Here is a 19,674-nt window from a genome sequence, read left to right on the forward strand (position 1 = left end):
TGACTTGCTTAAAAGTACCACATCGTCCCACAAGGTTGCTGATGACAGAAGACCTCCAGGGTGGCTTCAGTTTCTTAAGGCCCTGGCCATCCTCAACATTCCCCTCTCGGGTGTACCCAACTATAAACTTCGTCAACACATTCACTCTTTAAAACAAAAACCTTCAACGAGATACAGCACCCCTAAAGATGCCCCAACAACCCCGCATCCCTATGAAATGAATGATAACCCATTTACCCCCCTGAACGCCTCCGGACCTTTCCCTAATCCCGATCTCTCTGGGTGGTTAGACTTTTGAATGACTTTGATTAAATTCAATAAATGTTATTTGAAAAATTAAGCAATTTAACATTTGTGGCATTCTTGAAACATTTGACGTGAGCATACGCCTTGATTACACAGTCTTAAAGGATACACATTTGAACACTTTTGATATTTTCTAACAAAACAAGCTACAACATTATCATTACTTCTTAAATCATCCTTATAAAGAGACATAACATCTTCAAAAGAAACTCCCCGGGCTCTTTGGCATAGGTAGAATACACAGTGGTGACCGCATGTAGTGGAAAGGTTATCTTGCACTTGTTTGATGTTGTAGTATATCTTTGAGCCATTTTTGGTCAAATATTCTTTAATAGATTTGGGGAAATGTGAAAAACCGGGTGGGAAACCATAGGAATCAAAAAAAGTTGAGATTTTTCTTCCTCCTTCCTCTTCTAAGGTCACAGCTAGCCAATGTTCACCCGGCATGTTTTTAGGATGGGTATTGACAACAAACATGGCAGGCCGCTCCGTCCATTTCTCCATAGGTAATTCATCACAAGCCAACACTCCACAAAATTGTTTTCCAATCAGTCGGCTCATGAGCCCTTCCAACTTTTGGGTATTCATGTCTTTGCTCAACGATCCTTAATAATAATCTACTAAAACCTGTCTTCGGCTATTCACTTCCAAGATTGAATCAGAGCAGGCATAAACAATCATGCTAACGGTACAGGCTAAAGGTGTACGGAAACGCATTTCCAGCCTGAGGTTACCTTGGGACACCACCGAAAGATTTCCTGAGGTGTCATCATCAGGTGATAAATTGAAAGCATACATTGTGTAACCCTTTGCAAAATCATTTCTGTCGATAGGTAAAGAGAGATCTTTAGATGCCTCCTGGTAGCCAGGAATAGATTGTAAAATTCTCGCACAGATATGTTGTTATTAAATTGCGGTTGGAAAGCCTTAGCAGGGACCTGATGTCCATCCTGACACAGAGCTACATACTATGCATTGAAGTGTTGAAAATTAAATGGGTTTTTATTTAAGCTGCCCGTATTAGAGGCGTGATCAACCAAACCTATAACCACGTATCGTGGTAAAGGGCCTAGAAACGCTTTTGCCTGACGGGAGATTCTGCTGCCCACAGGTATGCTAAAGGTTTTCATGGTAATTATTTGGAGAGGGTAAAGGGCATTTCCTTTCATCAAAGCCTGTGAGTGACCCAGACGAACTGCCGGAGATACCGATACTTTTTAAATAAAAAGCGTGGCCCCCAACACTTTTAAACTAAAGTCCCCGTCCTGGGCAGACATTAGGCAAAACTCATCCTTGGCCCTGGTTAATTTTAGTCTTAAATCAACCGCATTTAAGAGTAATCGTTCTTGAAAGAAAATGTCAGAGTGTATAGGGCCTAGCAGATGAAACTCTCGAGATTCGGCACAGTAGCGAGCCCGTGCCTCCAGTCCTTTGTTTGCACCGGTGGATGGGTCTGTCGATTCCATAGAGACTCCTGCAGTATCCTTGCTAAACAGCCCGGCGCTGAATTGGGTCTTGAGAGTGTCTTCAGAGTAGTTGAGTAAGCACTCCATGATGGTCCTATATGGGTATGTGGCACTGCTTTGACTGATTAGACGTTCACCCAAAGTCACATCCACTTAGGAGAAGATGGTGGCCACTGGGTAATTAATGAGACTCACTTTGGCATCGTTTGCAATATTAGTACCATCTCTTTTGGTCACTTTTAGACGCAAATGCATCAAGGTGTTGTTGAGGTCCAGATAGTTGTCACCGTGGCCTGGTATGAAAAACTCTATGGGACCGTTGTCTGTAATGGCAGAGAGTGGGGCTATCTCCACATAACTGGACCTCTCTGCTGAATGTTGGGTTAAGGGGGCCGTGAAAAGATCGAGCTCTGTCTTTATAGCTTCAGAGGACATGCGGTGTAAAAGAGCCATTGTGCTTGTTCTTTTAGAAAATACTTCCGAGTATTCTTTTTACCGTTTTTGGTCCAGACCTCCTCACTTTACCCCGTCTTTTACTAACAGTTTATTTTAACCGTTAACATCCGTTTTTTAGGCGCAAGCCTGCGCCTTATACCCTGAGGTCTCTTTTTTGATCTTCGAGACAACATCATGAGCCCCGAGCCTTCTTGACGCTCAACATCTGGTGAGGCCCTTCTCGTCATAGCATTGGCTACAACCTCACTTACTATATTTTTTGCTGCTGATTTTAAATGCGGTTTGGCTATGCTGAGGCCTCGCTTCATAAACGGTAAAACCATCCTAAAGAGGTTACGAAATATACCTCCTATCTCCGAACCGTACATGGTTGGGGATCCATAACAGCCGGGTAACCCATTACCCACTTGATCAACATAGTATGAGACATACCTTTTAGGGTCGAGATGTCGGTGTTCCATAACCCTTTTTAATTTATTTGTATTATGTATATAAAATATATAATACTAATATTATGTGTGTAGAGAGGTTTTGGTGAGTCTAAAGTCACAATCGTTTTACCATAAGTAAATTCAATGTTTTTCGTTCTGATCCGTTTTAAGCTCAACAAGAATGTTTTCAATATATTTCTTGCTTACAGGTACGTAGTGTGGCTTGTCGTAGGTGACTGTGACTCTGTCCCCATCCTTTCCGTCTATATGAACCGTTCTCAGGAGTGGCACACAGTTGTCCCCGACACTTTGATAGGATATGATGTCGGTATACACAAATATGTTGTAAAATCCTGCATGTATATCCACGGGGAATGAGAATAATTTATCTTTTACATACGTCCATTTATTGGGAACCATCCAACATGTAGACTAAATTACCGCTGGTCTTTATTCCCCAGGCAGCATCTCCTTAGATTTGTACACGTTTATGTATAGGGTTGTACATCAGGAATATTTCCATATTGTTCAGTGATAGGCGTTCATTCAACTCGGAGACGATCCTGTCGACGGTTCAATGGAACCCTTTTTTAACCTTAATAAGTTTTGCAGGTTCCGATCTTTTTGCAATAAAAATCACGGTCCTTATCCAGCTATGGGGGTATGTAATCTCGATGAGACCTACTTCCCAGGCCTCTGATAACTCTATAGGCTTTGGAAAATTGGTTGTATAATTCGAACTCTGATTATTACGATATATATGTGCGGAAGCATTTACTGGGGAGAGTCAGGTAGAAGCCGCTGTGTTCCATGATGCACTCCTGTGTACATGCGAATGATGATGCATTTTATCATGCATGTGGGTTTTAATTAACCCCCGTTGCCTCCACCACATCGTGCTCTAATACCCAACTGTTGAACTTTTGGGGCCAGTTTTTCCAGCGGACCAGCACCCATTTTTTACCCTTTTCTCTCTTTTGATCTAGAATCTCCTCCACGTGAAATACTTTGTCTTTACCCAACTGTACCTTCTGTAATTCCTTCTCATAAAAAGATCCCGCTATAAGTTCCCCGTCATAATCTTTTAATTTGTAGACCTGGGGTATGCGCGGCAGACATTCAGTAATCGTGAACACCTCATCGCTGTAGCCTTACTCATATTTTTTGTTGAAAACACCCCTCAACTTGGATATACGCACCAAGTCCCCCACAATGAATTTAAAATGTATTTTTTTCTTACATCGAAGGGGGAACAAACCATACAGATTTTTAAAGACTTGAAAAGAGTTTTCAGAAGAGACCTCGGAGGGTTTCATTCGTATACTCTTATGGTAACTATTGTTGTACCCCATTACTAAATCTTGAACTATATCGATATATCTATGCGTGTTGTGAGCTGCAAAATAGCGCAATATCCGCTCCTTCAGAGTTCTGTTAAAGCGTTCAACAACTGAAGCTTTCAAATTCAAGCCTGTAGCAAAATGTACTATATTGTGCTTCTTCATGAGTTTCTGAAAAGTATTATTAAAAAAATATTTTCCGCCATCAGTCTGCACTTTCTTGGGGACTCCTCCTTCCTTCAAGATAGAGTCAAAGGCCCGGGTCACCTCTGCCCGCTCTTATTTTTTAAGACCCCGACAAAAGCCTTTTTAGAGAAAATATCTATAACCGTTAGCATGTAGCGATTTCCATCATTTATATCTGCAAGGGCCTGCATGTCACATAGATCCGCCTGAAATTGGGACAATGGTTGGGTAGAAAATCTCTATTTATTGGAAATGGCTTTCTTACAGGTTTATGTAGAGTGCGCATCCTGCTCTGATAACCACTCATTCACTTTAGCGTCGCTTAACCGGCTACCTGTTTCTTCGGCTATAGCTCGCTGTAAACGTTCCTTACCCTATAAGACCCAGGGTTAGAGGGATTATAATAAATGTTTTTCAACATCTGCTCTGCCATCCTTCTTGCCTCTCTGAGGTACAATAACGTTAATGAGCCACTTTCAAATAACGACAACATTTCATTTTCGGGATTTTTATTTTCAAGAAAACATGTATTACATATACAGACAATTCAGAATTCGTTGCAGGATACATGTCCCTGTTTTCTCAATGATCACATCATGCAACACCCTGTATATTTGGTTTAGATTAACAGGCTGGTGTCGCTGAATTTTTAAAACACACATCCGCTATACAAGTATATAAACAACAAATATGATTCATGTTACAATTAAATGGTGTTTCAAACAAATAAAGTAAAATCTTAGACAAGGTTGTTTCTAGTTCTTCAGAATCATCCCCAAGACGGGATACCAATTGTGTCCATTGTAGACTCTCGCCCGCATGTCGTACATGATTCATGATTTGTTCCATTTTCAGCACACGCTCTAGAATAGTTCAGGAATTGTGGGTTGTGTAGAACAATACATTGTTCACTTTATTTTCAATAATTTGATGCATAACATTTGTAAGTTCTCTCAAAATAAATGTTTTATTTATTCTCTCTAACATCGTATACACATAGTTACCCAGTGCTTTACATCTAAATAACAAAATGTCACTCGGTCTCTTGGGGTTTATTGAGCCAGAAAGTCATCACATCAGCCACCACAGCTTTCCTGTATTTGTTGTCGTCCACCAGGGTGTGTCGGATATCTTAGAGTTTCTCGTGGATGTAGATCGCTTCCTTCAGTTCATGTAGGAAAGCCTTGGTTACCCCGTAAACTCTGGAGAAAGACGGCACAAGACCCATAGACTCCAGGGCTCTGACTAGCGATGGTATAAACCTGCAGGACCAAAGTCTTTTCACCAGCGCCTCAAAATGGTTGAAGTAGTAGTATCTTGGGGGGTCGTATAGGCAAGGATGCCTGAGCTGGCTGGGGTGATTGATCTCACAACCGATGCATTTTTCTCGTATATACTCTCCAATCACCACGTCTAAAAGCGTGGCTACAGAGGCCTTGATGGTGTCCACAAAAATAGTACTGACCACCCCATCAAACAAGTCCTCAGGCTGTGTACATGTAGGGGGTGTCGTGGGTCTTGCCAGGGGGGAGTAGAATGTTGGGCTGCGAGGCATACAATCCTAGGAATATCCATGGTTAACGCGTAAGTGAAGAACTGTAGGTTTTAAGGACCCTCCTTTTATTGTTGAACCAGCCCTCTGGGTATCAGGGCGTGGTTAACGCAGCCACGTACTTAGTTTTCTTCGGGGGGTGACCTTTCTGACGATGTACCTTCTTGGGGCTCCTTTGAATCATAATCCTCGGGATTCGTATATATTATGCACTTCTTTAGCCGAACAATGCTCTGTCGCTGTTGGCTCTGTACAAACAGAACGTCCAACAACTCCAACATTTTCAATTCCATTAAATCCCAACTTTTAAAAGGAATAATCATGTGCAACCTAAAATCTCCATCATGAATGTTTTGGTTGTGGATTTCCTCGTTGCTAATATAGAACTCCACGCAGCCACATGGAAGTCCATTCTTTCTTTGTATTTTGTGAAATACTATTCCTGAGGAGTCAGGGGTACCTTCCCAATGGGTCTCGTAGCCTGTGAACAAGCTATACCCCTTGGTGATAAGTCTCAGTTCGGGACACAAAACCTGGCGAAAAACCGTCCAGTCTTCAACCCCATAGTCCACTCCTAATGTCTGGTCAGTATATTCTTCTCCTTCGGCTACCGTATAGAGGTTCACGCTACAGGCCAAGTAATCAAACAGATACCCCCATTGCTGTCCATTAGACATCAGCACTTGATCTTTCAGCGCAGTTGCGGGCGGTATCTGGGTTCTATACACACTTATAAACCTCTTTTTTGGAGCATCGTATATTGCGGCATTATACTTGGCCCTTTCTCTATGTTTCAGCCGCGGTCCTGCTTCCGTTGTTACAGTCATCACAGTTTTGCCACTGATCACAAAATCCATGTTTAAAAATCTTGTTTACTGTTCTGGGGTCGCATGCCTTGTTCTGGACTTTTATTTATAATGAGTCTGCCACAGCCAATACCCCGGACATTCCTGCTTCATCAGATAACAACCATAAGGGCAATAAAACTGGGGGTGGGGGGCCATACACTTTCAAAAGTTCAAACACTGAACCCCCCCAGTTCAACCAGGTCCATAGACATCAATCAGCATGACAACTTCAAAGGATGCAATATAGATATAAAACAACACACCCTCTAACACGTGACCACAGGAACAGGATGGCCTGGCCGAGGCCCATATTTGGACATGTACACGTCATCATGAACACAGGGTCATAAATAAAAATGTTGACCCGTGCCGTCTACTTTATTCTCTCTTACATTGATGGAAGCCACAATCTATCTGCAATGTTAAAGCGGGTCTATCCCCTAAAAAAAAAAAACCTGGTGGCGAAGCAAGAAATTCAGGTTGATGACATCTTAGTGAGTTCTAATTCCAGATGTGGTTACGTCCAAAGTGTGCTAACCAATGTTGAGGTCAATTCCATTACAAAAGTTACCAAATTCCTAATATTCCTGTATTGAAAATAGTTGAGTTAGAATTGTAATTTCTGTGTATCTCCTGAATGCCGTTTGTTGTTCTATATGAAAGATTAGTGGAATCTGTGTGGGTAGCTGGACAGGTAGGACGACTGACAGTGAAGGAGAACAGGTGGTCACGTGTCAGGTGACAGAGGAATGGATGAGACTGAGGCAGGAATTCCTTTAATCATAAAGTGGTATATTTACTGAGTAGTCTGTGCTGCATCACAAAGGAAACAAACAACATGTATCCAATCAAATTCATAATCAAAGATCAAATCATATCATTCATTATTAACATAATTTAGGGAATTCAACAGTCCAGTTCATTAAGAAGTCAATAGTAATCATCCGCGAGTCATTTAGGCTCGTAACTATTTGTCATAAATCATGAAAGAATACAAACAGTGAATACAATACAATCTATTATCCCCATTATCAAAGTCAATCAGTTAGCAAACAATGACGTTTCTCATTTCACTCTTTCAATTGTCTTCATGTGTCCATATAATTAATTTCAATACACATGAACCATATCGATTGCATAATTGGCCTATGAGGAGCCGTAGGGCCGTGATCATTGACAATTCACATTACACAATATGTTTGAAGCTGCGCTCCAAGCTGCGCTCCGTGGTAATAACTATTAACAATAACTGATGGCCCATCTCCGGATCGCAACAGATAGTTCAGAAAGGTAACAGAGTCGGTGGACTTACGTGGATTCATGGACGCACAGAACTTCTGGATCAGATGGAGTTAAGGAAGAGAAAGCAGCGAGATCAGGCGATGGCGATTTCCTCCTTTTATGGAGTTGAGATCTGTCGGACATTTCCACCTGACCTAATTAAACGCCCCTGGCCCAGCCGAGTAAATCGCAATGAATTAAAGGATTATTCCACCAACTCCATGGGTCTTTTCTACACTATATTTCTGACAAAATACAGTTCAGCTTTAGAAATACATGAAAGGTGTTTCCACTATTTTCACCTAAACTCAGTATCTGTTAACTCACTAAAATTACAGGATTTTTATTTTATTTTTATAGTTCTTGCCATAAGCACTGCTAAATTATCCTATACGCTTAAATGCAATTGCAAGTGAGGCATGCCAAGTTAATTTGCAGGACTGGCCAAAAAGTACCCACGTTCATTGCGAATGATGGAAATATATAGCAAACACTAATACAGTATCCTATTACTGTAGAAATGTACTGTAAAACTTACCAACATTGGCTAACAATTTAGTTTCATGTTATCATATGTTGACCCACATGATTTCACATGCATGTTTTTGGAACACTTTACGTGACACATTAATTTTTTTATGTGTTATCACTCTTTAGCTAAAATATGACACCACCTGGGATTTGATCTCACAACCTCAGGATTTGAGATTCACTCTGCTGTGCCACAGAGACTTTAGCACAGCCCTAAACATTCATTACCTATAATAGATCTCTACATTTAGAACAAGTGCCATCTGCACTGCTTTTTTTTGTTATTAGTTATTCTGACTATTCTCTCATCATTGATTTCATTGACTTATTTCAGCAATTTGAGGGTTTTCTGTATAGTTGTCTAATGTTGGTGGGGCATATTATTCGGTTTTAATATTACTCCTGAATCGCTATAATTGTTTTTCTTGAGTGTACTTTTAACAAACATTATATTTACTTTGAAGTCGAACGTTTAGGAATATAGGTGAAATCAGTTACTGATACAGACTTGGTGGCATAGCAGAAAGTGCAGAATGTCATGAACCAAGAGGTTGTGAGTTCAAATTCCAGGTAAGGACCCGTTGACTAATATTTACTGCATTAAAAAAACGTAAACAATGTATGTCAAATATGTAAATTGGAAATGCTTTACTTTAACGCACTGTGTGGTATCATAATCACTCATTTGTGTTTGAAGGGCATCACCAAGGTTATGTGATCACATGGAAAACTTAATGTGAAATACCAAAATCATATGTGAAGTGTTCCAAAAACACTAGATTTCACATGTGCAAAACATGTGGAAATGTCATGAGATTTTCCACATGAAATCATGTGGTTTTCCATGAGGGTATGAATGTGTGAGAGCGTGCAGTGCATGCCTTTCCTCTGCTCTGTGTTTCATCCGTTCTGCTCTGTCGGGACAGCCCCCGCCACAATATTAGATTTCCAGGGTTATTACTTCAACCAAACTCTCTGGCCCGAGCACAGACTGTAAAGGGACGCACCTATCCTCTCTCCCCATCTCTACCTTAGAAATCCCCAGATAGTGTTGATCCAAGGAGAAGTTTTAATATCCCCCGTCTCCTCAGGGTCTTACAGAGATGAATTCAATGCAAACAACATTAACAGTGAACATGTCGATAGTGAAAATATTATGGACAGTAATAGGCCTTAGTGTCCTCAGAGGGCAGAGAGTTCATTCAGAGTGAGAAGTGTTCATCCACCACATCGATAGTCATTTAGCTTATAAATAATGAAGGGTTCGGTTGATGTAGCAGGTATATCACTCGAGTGATTTAGAAATTGGACGTCTATCTATGTCCTGAGGACGTCTGGAAATGCCTTCAAAACCTGCTACTATTTACGAAACAGACTCCTATTACTGTCAAGTAGGCTTGGCCACATACACATGGTTAGCAGATGTTAATGCGAGTGTAGCGAAATGCTTGTGCTTCTAGTTCCGATCTAACAATTTCACAACAACTCCCTGATACACACAGGTGTAAAGGAATGAAAATGTATGTACATATAAATATATGGATCAGCGATGGTTGTGCGGCATAGGCAAGATATGCAGATATATAGAGTACAGTATAAACATATGAGATGAGTAATGTAGGTTATGTAAACATATATATATATATATATATATGGCATTGTTTAAAGTGACTAGTGATACATTTATTACATCCAATTTTTAATTATTAAAGTGCCTAGAGATTTGAGTCAGTATGCTGGCAGCAGCTTCTCAATGTTAGTGATGGCTATTTAACAGTCTGATGGCCTTGAGATAGAAGCTGTTTTTCAGTCTCTCGGTCCCTGCTTTGATGCACCTGTACTGACCTCACCTTCTGGATGATAACGATGTGAACAGGCAGTGGCTCAGGTGGTTATTGTCCTTGATGATCTATTTGTCTTCTCTGTGACATCGGGTGGTGTAGATGTCCTGGAGGGCAGGTAGTTTGCCCCCGGTGATGCATTGTGCAGACCTCACTATCCTCTGGAGAGCCTTACGGTTGTGGGAGGAGCAGTTGCCGTACCAGGATGCTCTCGACTGCATCTGTAAAAGTTTGAGTGTTCAAGATTGCTTCGATCATGTGGACTGGGATATTGTGACTCTACTTTGTCTCTCTACTGACGCTTTGCTTGTTTAATTCCCTGCGGAGGTAAAAGCTACACTGTTTGTATTCGGTCATGTTTCCGGATGCCTTGCCATGATTAAAAGCAGTGGTTTATGCTTTCAGTTTTGCGTGAATGCTGCCATCAATCCACGATTTCTGGTAGGGGAAGGTTTTAATAGTCACTGTGGGTACAACATCACAGATGCACTTGCTAATAAACTTGCCCACCGAATTGGCGTATACATCAATGATGTTGTCTGAAGGCTATCCGGAACATATCCCAGTCCACGTGATCGAAGCAATCTTGAAGGATGGAATCAGATTGGTCGAACCAGCGTTGAACAGACCTGAGCACGGACATTTCCTATTTAGTTTCTGTCTATAGGCTGGGAGCAGAGGGAGGGCGAGGGAGGGCTTTGTATGCGTCGTGGAAGTTAGAGTAGCAATGATCCAGAATGCTGCCAGCCCGGGTCGCGTATTTGAAATGCTGATCAAATTTAGGGAGCCTTGTTTTCAGATTAACTAGCTTTGTTAAAACCTCTTTGGGCTAGGGGGCAGTAATTTGACGTCTGAATGACAAGCATGCCCAAAGTAAACTGCCTGTTTCTCAGGCCCAAAATCTAGGATATAAAGTTATATCAGGGCCATCGAGGTGTCTGCTTGGGGGGATTTACACGGCTGCGATTATAATCAAAGATAATTATTTTGGTAGATAATGTGGTCCGCATTTGATTTGTAAGGAATTCTATGTCAGGTGAACAAAGGGACTTGAGTTCCTGTAGGTTGCATGTTCGATCCCTGTGCAATACTTTTTTTTACTCTATCCTAAAGCTTAATCCTTACATTAACCATTCGTAATGAGTTCTTAAACTTAATATTTGTATCTTATCCAAACCTTAACCCTTAACCTTCTAACCCTTAAACCTTCTAGGAGAAGTCAACCCAGGATATCACAAACCTTCAACGCTGCATAAATTGTTTGGTACCCTTTCCCAGATCTGTGTCTCGACACAATCCTGTTTCAGAGCTTTCTTCGACCTCATGGCTTTGTTTTTGCTCTGATATGCACTGTCAACTGTAAGACCTTACATAGACAATTGTGTGCCTTTCCAAATCATATCCAATCAATTGAATTTAACACAGGTGGACTCAAATGAAGTTGTAGAAACATCTCAAGGATGATCAATGGAAACAGGATGCACCTGAGCTCAATTTCGAGTCTCATAGCAAAGGGTCTGAATACCTACGTAAATAAGATATTTATGTTTTTTAATTATAATAAATTTGCACAAAAAAAAGGTTTTGCTTTGTGATTATGGGGTTTTGTGTGTAGATTGATGAGGATTTAAAAAAACATTTAATCCATTTTAGAATAAGGCTGTAACGTAACAAAATGAGGAAAAATATCACATTTACGTAAGTATTCAGACCCTTTACAGACCCTTGTTGAAACATCTTTGGGAGCGATTACAGCCTCAAGTCTTCTTGAGGTATAACGCTACCAGATTATCACAGAAACTGTATTTGGAGAGTTTCTCCCATTCTCCCATTCTTCTCTGCAGGTCCTCTCAAGCTCAGTCAGGTTGGATGAGGAGTGTTTCAGTACAGCTATTTTTCAGGTCTCTCCAGAGATGTTAGATCGGGTTCAAGTCCGGGCTCTGGTTGGGTCACTCTAGTGCATTCAGAGACTTGTCCCAAAGCATTGTATTGGCTGTGTGCTTAGGGTCATTATCCTGTTGGAAGATTAACCTTCGCCCCAGTCCGAGGTCCTGAGTACTCTGGAGTAGGTTTTCATATAGGATCTCTCTGTACTTTGCTCCGTTCATCTTTCCCTCGATCCTGACTAGTCTCGCAGTCCCTGCGCAATTGCGTGAGAACACAGAGTTATGGCCTCTTAAAAAGAGGAGGAGCCCATCAACTTTCTATAGTTTAGGCCTACTATATTTATTTCTCAACTTTCCTAAAATTAAGTATGTTGATTGTCTCTACAACAGGAGTTTAGCCTACCTGGCTGGCATGAAAATGAACCATGGGAAACGCATCCTCCATTCGCTTTTGAAGTGTATTGATGACATGTATTTTTTCCCTTCCCCTGTTTCGAGACAGGTGCATGATAATGGTCAATTTGAAATGAAAAGAAATTTCACACATATATTGTTTAGTATATGTAAAGACAAGATTAAATCAAGAATAGTCTGATGGATGACAATATTAGCTTGTCACTTATTTTTTTCTCTAATCATAGTCACACACCTCATGTAGCCTAGCCCATAGGCCTATATGTTTTGATAAGATCTGTCTCACAACTAAAGTGGCCAAAACATTACTAAAAATAAGCACTTTAATCCGCTTTACAAGGGATGTAGAGTCTAACTGGCATACATAATCACTGCGTGAGTTTCAAGTTTGGGAAACAATATTTTCTTAATTAAAATGCACCGATAAAACAAAAGCATTACCTGAATCATTGCATTTGTGGCCACTTCTGATAAATGTGTTTTCCGCTAATTGAACATTCACGCATATAGCCTACTGCGTGTGCGCAATGCGTCGCATATAATGTGAAGAAATAGCCTAATAGTTTATCAACATTTTAAGAAGGAGAATCATTATTGTCTTTACCTGAGAAAAATACAAAAGAACGCACTCTCATTCATGCGCTTGGAAACACTACAACCAAAATTGGAGGCACATTGAAAAACTACCATTTCGGGCAAATTTGTCAAAAAAATAGCATGAAACTCTTTCTAAAGACTGTTGACATCTAGTGGAAGCTCTAGGAACTGCAATCTGGGAGGATTACACCTTATAATAAAGTGACAGCCATTGAAAACAGTGGTAGGCTGAACATTTGTTTTGGGGGAATGGTTTGTTCTCTGGGTTTAGCCTATCATATCAGTTCTGTTATACTCACAAACATTATTTTAACAGTTTTAGAACAGTTTTCCATCCAAATCTACCAATTATATGCATATCCTAGCTTCTGGGCCTGAGTAACAGGCCGTTTACTTTGGGCATGCTTTTGATCCGGACATGAAAATACTGCCCCCTACCCAAGAGAGGTTAAGCTAAACATTGCGATCTGTTCTATCAGCCTCATTGCGTAGAAAGGTTTTTGATGATAGTGGTTGTATTAATTTGGGATCTATCGAATCCCACAACTGTCCCAGACTGTGTTTGGAATATCTGTTTCTTGCACAGAATAAGAATAGGTCAACATTTGTACTATGGGGGATAGTAGATTGACATAGGCTAGTCACTTGACACAGGGGTGTCAAACTCATTTCGCATCGTGGGCCACATACGGCCTAGGGAGATGTCAAGTGGGCCGGACCATTAAAATTATACCATACTCTGCTACACTGCTCCACGAAATTGAAAATTTATGGAGTTGTATGAACAGTAGAATTCCATCACACAACTTTTGTTTTGAAGCTGCTGACTAACATTAAAGTGCACATTTTTTAAATCACCACAGTAAGGATTCATCTTCACAGAGCTGTATTCTTTCAATGCAAACAGTATCTAAGGCAGCATTTTAAAGGTGTTAGTCTAGTCTGGACTTGTATTTGTTCCTGAAACTTGGCATCTTTTGGCCTGTACAAGTGCATCAACACCAGGTGTCATGTCCTGACTAGCTGTCACTTTCAGAATGTCATTTAAGTGCTTGTTTGTGAGCCTTGAACGCATTTTTGTTTTATTGATATTCATCACTGAGAAAATTTGTTCACAAAGGTAGGTTGTCCCAAACATGCACAAAATTTTAGCAGCCAGGGCTGTTAATTTGGGGTACCCTGGTAGTAGATACTGATAAAATCTGTCCAGACCTACAGAGGCAAATTTGCCCTTCAAATCTGCATCACACTGCAAATCAATTATCTCTAGCTGAATTTCGACCGGCAGATCAGAAGCTTTAACTGTGAAAGGTGAGCGAAAAACTGAAAATTCTGTCTCAAGTTCACCAAATACCTGAAAACGTTTCTCAAACTCCCGCAGTAGTCCTGCAATTTTGTCTTTGTACCGTTTCATGTCTGCATCAGGTCTGGTCACACACACATCTCTCAGACAGGGGAAATGAGCAGGGTTGCCATTTGCCAGTTGCATCTCCCACAAAGTCAGCTTCAACTTAAATGCATGTATGTTGTCAGAAAACTGTGTGACAACTATTTTGCGGCCTTGCAACATTTTGTTCAGATTGTTCAAGTGTTCAGTAATATCAACCAAGAATGCAAGGTCCCGTAGCCATTCCTGAGATTGTAATTCCAACACCGGTTTTCCTTTTTTCTCCATGAACTGTCCGATTTCCTCTCGTAGATCAAAGAAATGCCTCAGCACAGCGCCTCGGCTTAACCATCTCACTTCAGTGTGGTATGGCAGGCTGTGGGTAATGTTGCTGTCGCTGAGAAGTTTGTCAAACTGACGATGGTTCAGACCTCTGGACCGGATGAAATTTACAGTGCGAACAACCACCTCCATGACGTGGTCCATTTTCAGCGACTTGCAACACAATGCCTCCTGGTGCAAAATACAGTGAAATGTCCAGAAACAATCTCCTCCATTAAGGGCTTGTACTTTGTCTTTGAACTTTGTCGCGACACCTGCTTTCTTTCCGACCATGGATGGCGCGCCGTCTGTAGCCAGGCTGACAGCGCGGGACCAGTCCACTCCAACTCTGTCCAATGCAGCAACGACAGAGCCGAAAATGTCCTCAGCTGTTGTGGTGTCCATCATTGGCACCAACTCAAGAAACTCTTCAGTAACAGTCAATGTCTCATCAACTCCTCGAATAAATATGGCCAGTTGGGCCACGTCTGTGATGTCAGTGCTCTCGTCAATTGCCACGGAAAATGCAATAAATGACTTGACTCTCTGTTTCAATTGACTGTCTAAATCTGCCGATAGTTCGAAATCCTCTCTGCTATAGTATTCCTCGTCAGGCTAATATTGGCAAAAGCTTGTCGCTTCTCGGGACATACAAGTTCAGCCGCCTTCATCATGCATCGTTTAACAAAGTCACCGTCGGAATACGGCTTCGATGCTAATGCTATTTCGCTAGCAATTAGGTAGCTGGCTTTTACCGCTGCTTCACTGACTTCTCGGCTCTGGATGAAAGTTGACTGCTGTTTCCTCAGACCCGCCAGCAATTCGTTAATCTTATCTCTTCTCAGTTGTCCTTGCAAGCCGTCATATTTTTCGCTGTGATGAGTCTCGTAGTGGCGTCGAATATTATATTCCTTCAATACCGAAACTTGTTGCAAACACACCAAGCACGAAGGTTTTCCGTGCATCTCTGTAAATAAATAGGACGTGGTCCATTTTTCTTAGAAAATTCTACACTCCTTATCTACTTTTCTCCGTTTGGATAACGACATTTTGGCTAATGAGGGTGTAGCGGAGAGGTAGAGACCAAGGTATTAACAACGTCGTAACAAGCAGCAGATGGCGCATTGATACCGTCTGCTGTTTTCAGTCTGTCTCAGTGATGCGGCTTGTCTTCTACTCTGATGGAAAGAGTGCGCCCCTTAGCGGATAATCCATGAATTGCAGCGAATTAAAAATATTAATTCCATGTCTTTTATGCATTTTTTCCACTTTCAAATTATCCTGCGGGCCTGATCGAACCTCCTTGGGGGCCGGTTCCGGCCCGCGGGCCGTATGTTTGACACCCCTGGGCTAGTGCTTTTGCTGTCCGTTAGGCCCACTCATCTTGTTGGCTGACAAAGTTAATGTGGACAGTTCTTCCAATATCTTCAATATGCACCTCGGAATTTGATAAGGACGGGCGCAGTTGGGTCCACAAAGTGTCTGTCTTCACTTGTAGCCTATGAGAAAGACCCGATCACGTGATGGAGAGCCATCTGAGTGAAAGGTGCCTCGCAGCACTCAGGGAGAAGGGAATTATAGTTAATATATGTAGCCCAAAGGCACAACGGCCACTGGCCGCAAAAGGCATGGATTTTTTTAGCTGACATTACGGATGGGAAAATCGAGGCATAATCATGGGTTTGTCAAATTGTGAATGAAAGACTGATGAAGTGTCTACAGCCTGCATAAAAAAAGAAAGCAGAGCTCATGCTACACTCATTGTGAATCCAGCCAACATGTCAGATTTTTAAAATGCTTTTCGGCGAAAGCATGAGAAGCTATTATCTGATAGCATGCACCCACCTGAAGCACCTGAACCAGTTGTAAACATAAGAACTAGCGTAGCAGGCACTACACAAAACGCTGAAATAAAATATAAAACATGCATTACCTTTGACAAGCTTCTTTGTTGGCACTTCAATATGTCCCATAAACATCACAATTGGTCCTTTTTTCGATTAATTCCGTCCATGTATACCCAAAATGTCCATTTATAAAGCAGGTTTGACCCGGAAAAAAACAGCTTTCCAAAACACAACGTCACTACAAAACATTTCAAAAGTTGCCTATAAACTTTGCCAAAATATTTCAAACTACTTTTGTAATACGACTTTAGGTATTTTTAAACGTTAATAATCGATCAAATTGTGGACGTATTCAATAGAGCAAGTAAACAAAACATGCACCATTTTCCCTCTTGCGTAACTATCAACAGTGTAACGTTGTTCCAGGATGTGCCTCTTCTTCGTTTCACCAATTATTAACTTCAACCCAATTCCAAAGACTGGTGACATCCTGTGGAAGTCGTAGGACCTGTAAAATGGGCGCTATCAAATTTTCCTTGGCAAAGACAATTGAGGGAACGGTCAGAGGAAAAAATATATAATAATTCTGAACAGTTTTTCCTCTGGGTTTTGCCTGCTACATAAGTTCTCTTATAGTCACAGACATGATTGAACCAGTTTTAGAAACTTCAGAGTGTTTTCTATCCACACATACTAATCATATGCATATAATATATTCTTGGCATGAGTAGCAGGGAGTTGAAATTGTGCACGCTATTTATCCAAAAGTGGAAATGCTGCCCCCTATCCCCAATGGAGGGAAGGCATGCAATGGAACAGAGTGCTTTCAGGAAAAACAGCACTTCCGGGTTTTCCTCAAGTTTTCGCCTGCAATATCAGTTCTGTTATACTCACAGACAATATTTTGACAGTTTTGGAAACTTTAGACTGTTTTCTATCCTAATCTGACAATTATATGCATATTCTAGATTCTGGGCCTGAGAAATAGGCAGTTTCATTTGGGTATGTTTTTCTTCCAAACATCAAAATACTGCCCCCTTCACTCAATAGGTTAAAAACCAAAACAACAGCCTCTCGGGTGGCGCAGTGGCCTAAGGCACTTCATCGCAATCATTGATGTGACACTACAGACCTGGGTTTGATCCCAACTGGACAACTGGACATGACCAGGAGTCCCATAGCGCGGCACACAATTGACCCAGCGTTGTCCACGTTAGGGGAGGGTTTGGCCATGGGGGCTTTACTTGGCTAATTGTGCTCTAGCGACTCCTCGGCGCCTGCAGACTGACTTCAGTCGTCAGTTGAATGCTGTTTCCTCTGACACATTGGTGCAGCTCGCTTCGTGGTTTGGCAGGTCATATTTTGGAGGACTCAAGACTCAACCTTCCCCTCTCCCGAGCCCTTTGGGGAGTTAAGTGATGAGACAAGATCGTAATTGAAATTAGGAGAAAAAGGGGTGTTAATATATATATAAATATTTAAAACAAACATATAGCCCAATGTTTGTAGAACAACTAAGTTACATTAATAACTCAAAATTAAGCATATACAGTAGGAGTACCTATTTCTTTGTTAACAGCTTTTCACAGAATAGCCACGTGTGCACTCCCTCAAATCGTTTGGAGCCATGGAATTCTAAGCAAATCTTGTCTGCTAAATGAACTAGTGTAGCCCACAGCCATATGGCATAGCCAGATCAGGACCTTACATAAGGACAACTTAGAGTATGCTATTCTTTTCTTCTGAAATAGACTACCTTTTCTTCATGTTATGTTTCTTTAGACATGTCTAAAATAAATAATGGATTTATTGAGATGCTAAATGTGTTTGTTCATTTACGGTTAATTACCATGAGACCAGGAGTTTTTTGCATGACAATCACCGGCTGATGAAATTTCGTGACAGACACAGCCCTACTCATGTCCACATACCATATCAATCATCTATCATACCCTGGGAATGGTTTGGTTGGTCTATGAGTACACACAAACACACACGGGAACACACACACACACACGGGAACACACACACACAGGAACAAACACATGGGAACACACACACAGGAACACATACACACAATTGCGTCCTGTTGCGTAGATGAACAAGTTTCTCTCTGTGTTTCTGTCTGAGCTGATTTGTATTCTGCGATCAGGGTCTACAGCAGGCTCAGTCACGTTTACGCAAGTCACTTAACTTTTCAATTTACTCCCTGCCAGGCGGAAAAGAGGAGCCATCTACACCAGGTTTGTGTTTGCTCTAACACTAATATCCATAAACTATAGTGTCACGTCACAAATCTTTTGGGCAGGTATAGATGCAGGCTGATTCGTCTGTCTGTCTCTCTCTCTCTCTTTCGCTCTGTCTGTGTGTTTGTGTGTGGTGTGTGTGTCTCTGTATGTGTGAGAGAGAGATGTGCATTTGTTTCTGTGGTGTAGTATTTCTTTCTTTCCTAATGGTGTTTTTACTGAATCCCATGTCTGCACATAGAGAGTGCCAATGTGAAACCACATTTAAACAGCTTAATGTTAATTGAGAGACTGTGTTGGATCTGTAAATAGCAGCGAGGGCAAGGGCATTCTTGAAAATCTATTATTTTCCCCCATTCAAATATGGTACCATGACAACACCATACAGCCTATTAGCAGTGTGAGAGCAGGTCAGATTTTGCGTAATGTGTTTTTGATGGCGGTACATACGCTGCTGGTGGATGTGTATGTGTGTGTGTGTGTGTGTGTGTGTGTGTGTGTGTGTGTGCGCTGCTGGTGGATATATAGCCTGTTAACTGCTCTATCTACCAGCTAACACTGCTAACATATGACAACACGCTGAGACAGAGAAAGAGAGAGGGGTAGGAATAGAAGACAGAGAAACGGAAAGAAGGTGGCTGCTGTGAATTAAATCGAGGAGAGAAAGAGGGAGGAAAAGAGAGGAGAGAGGTGGCTGCTGTGAGTCAAATCAAGATGAATACTCTCTCCCTGTTACAG

Source organism: Oncorhynchus nerka, unplaced genomic scaffold (assembly GCF_034236695.1).
Source record: "Oncorhynchus nerka isolate Pitt River unplaced genomic scaffold, Oner_Uvic_2.0 unplaced_scaffold_16___fragment_2___debris, whole genome shotgun sequence".
In the NCBI taxonomy this organism is placed as follows: Eukaryota; Metazoa; Chordata; class Actinopteri; order Salmoniformes; family Salmonidae; genus Oncorhynchus; species Oncorhynchus nerka.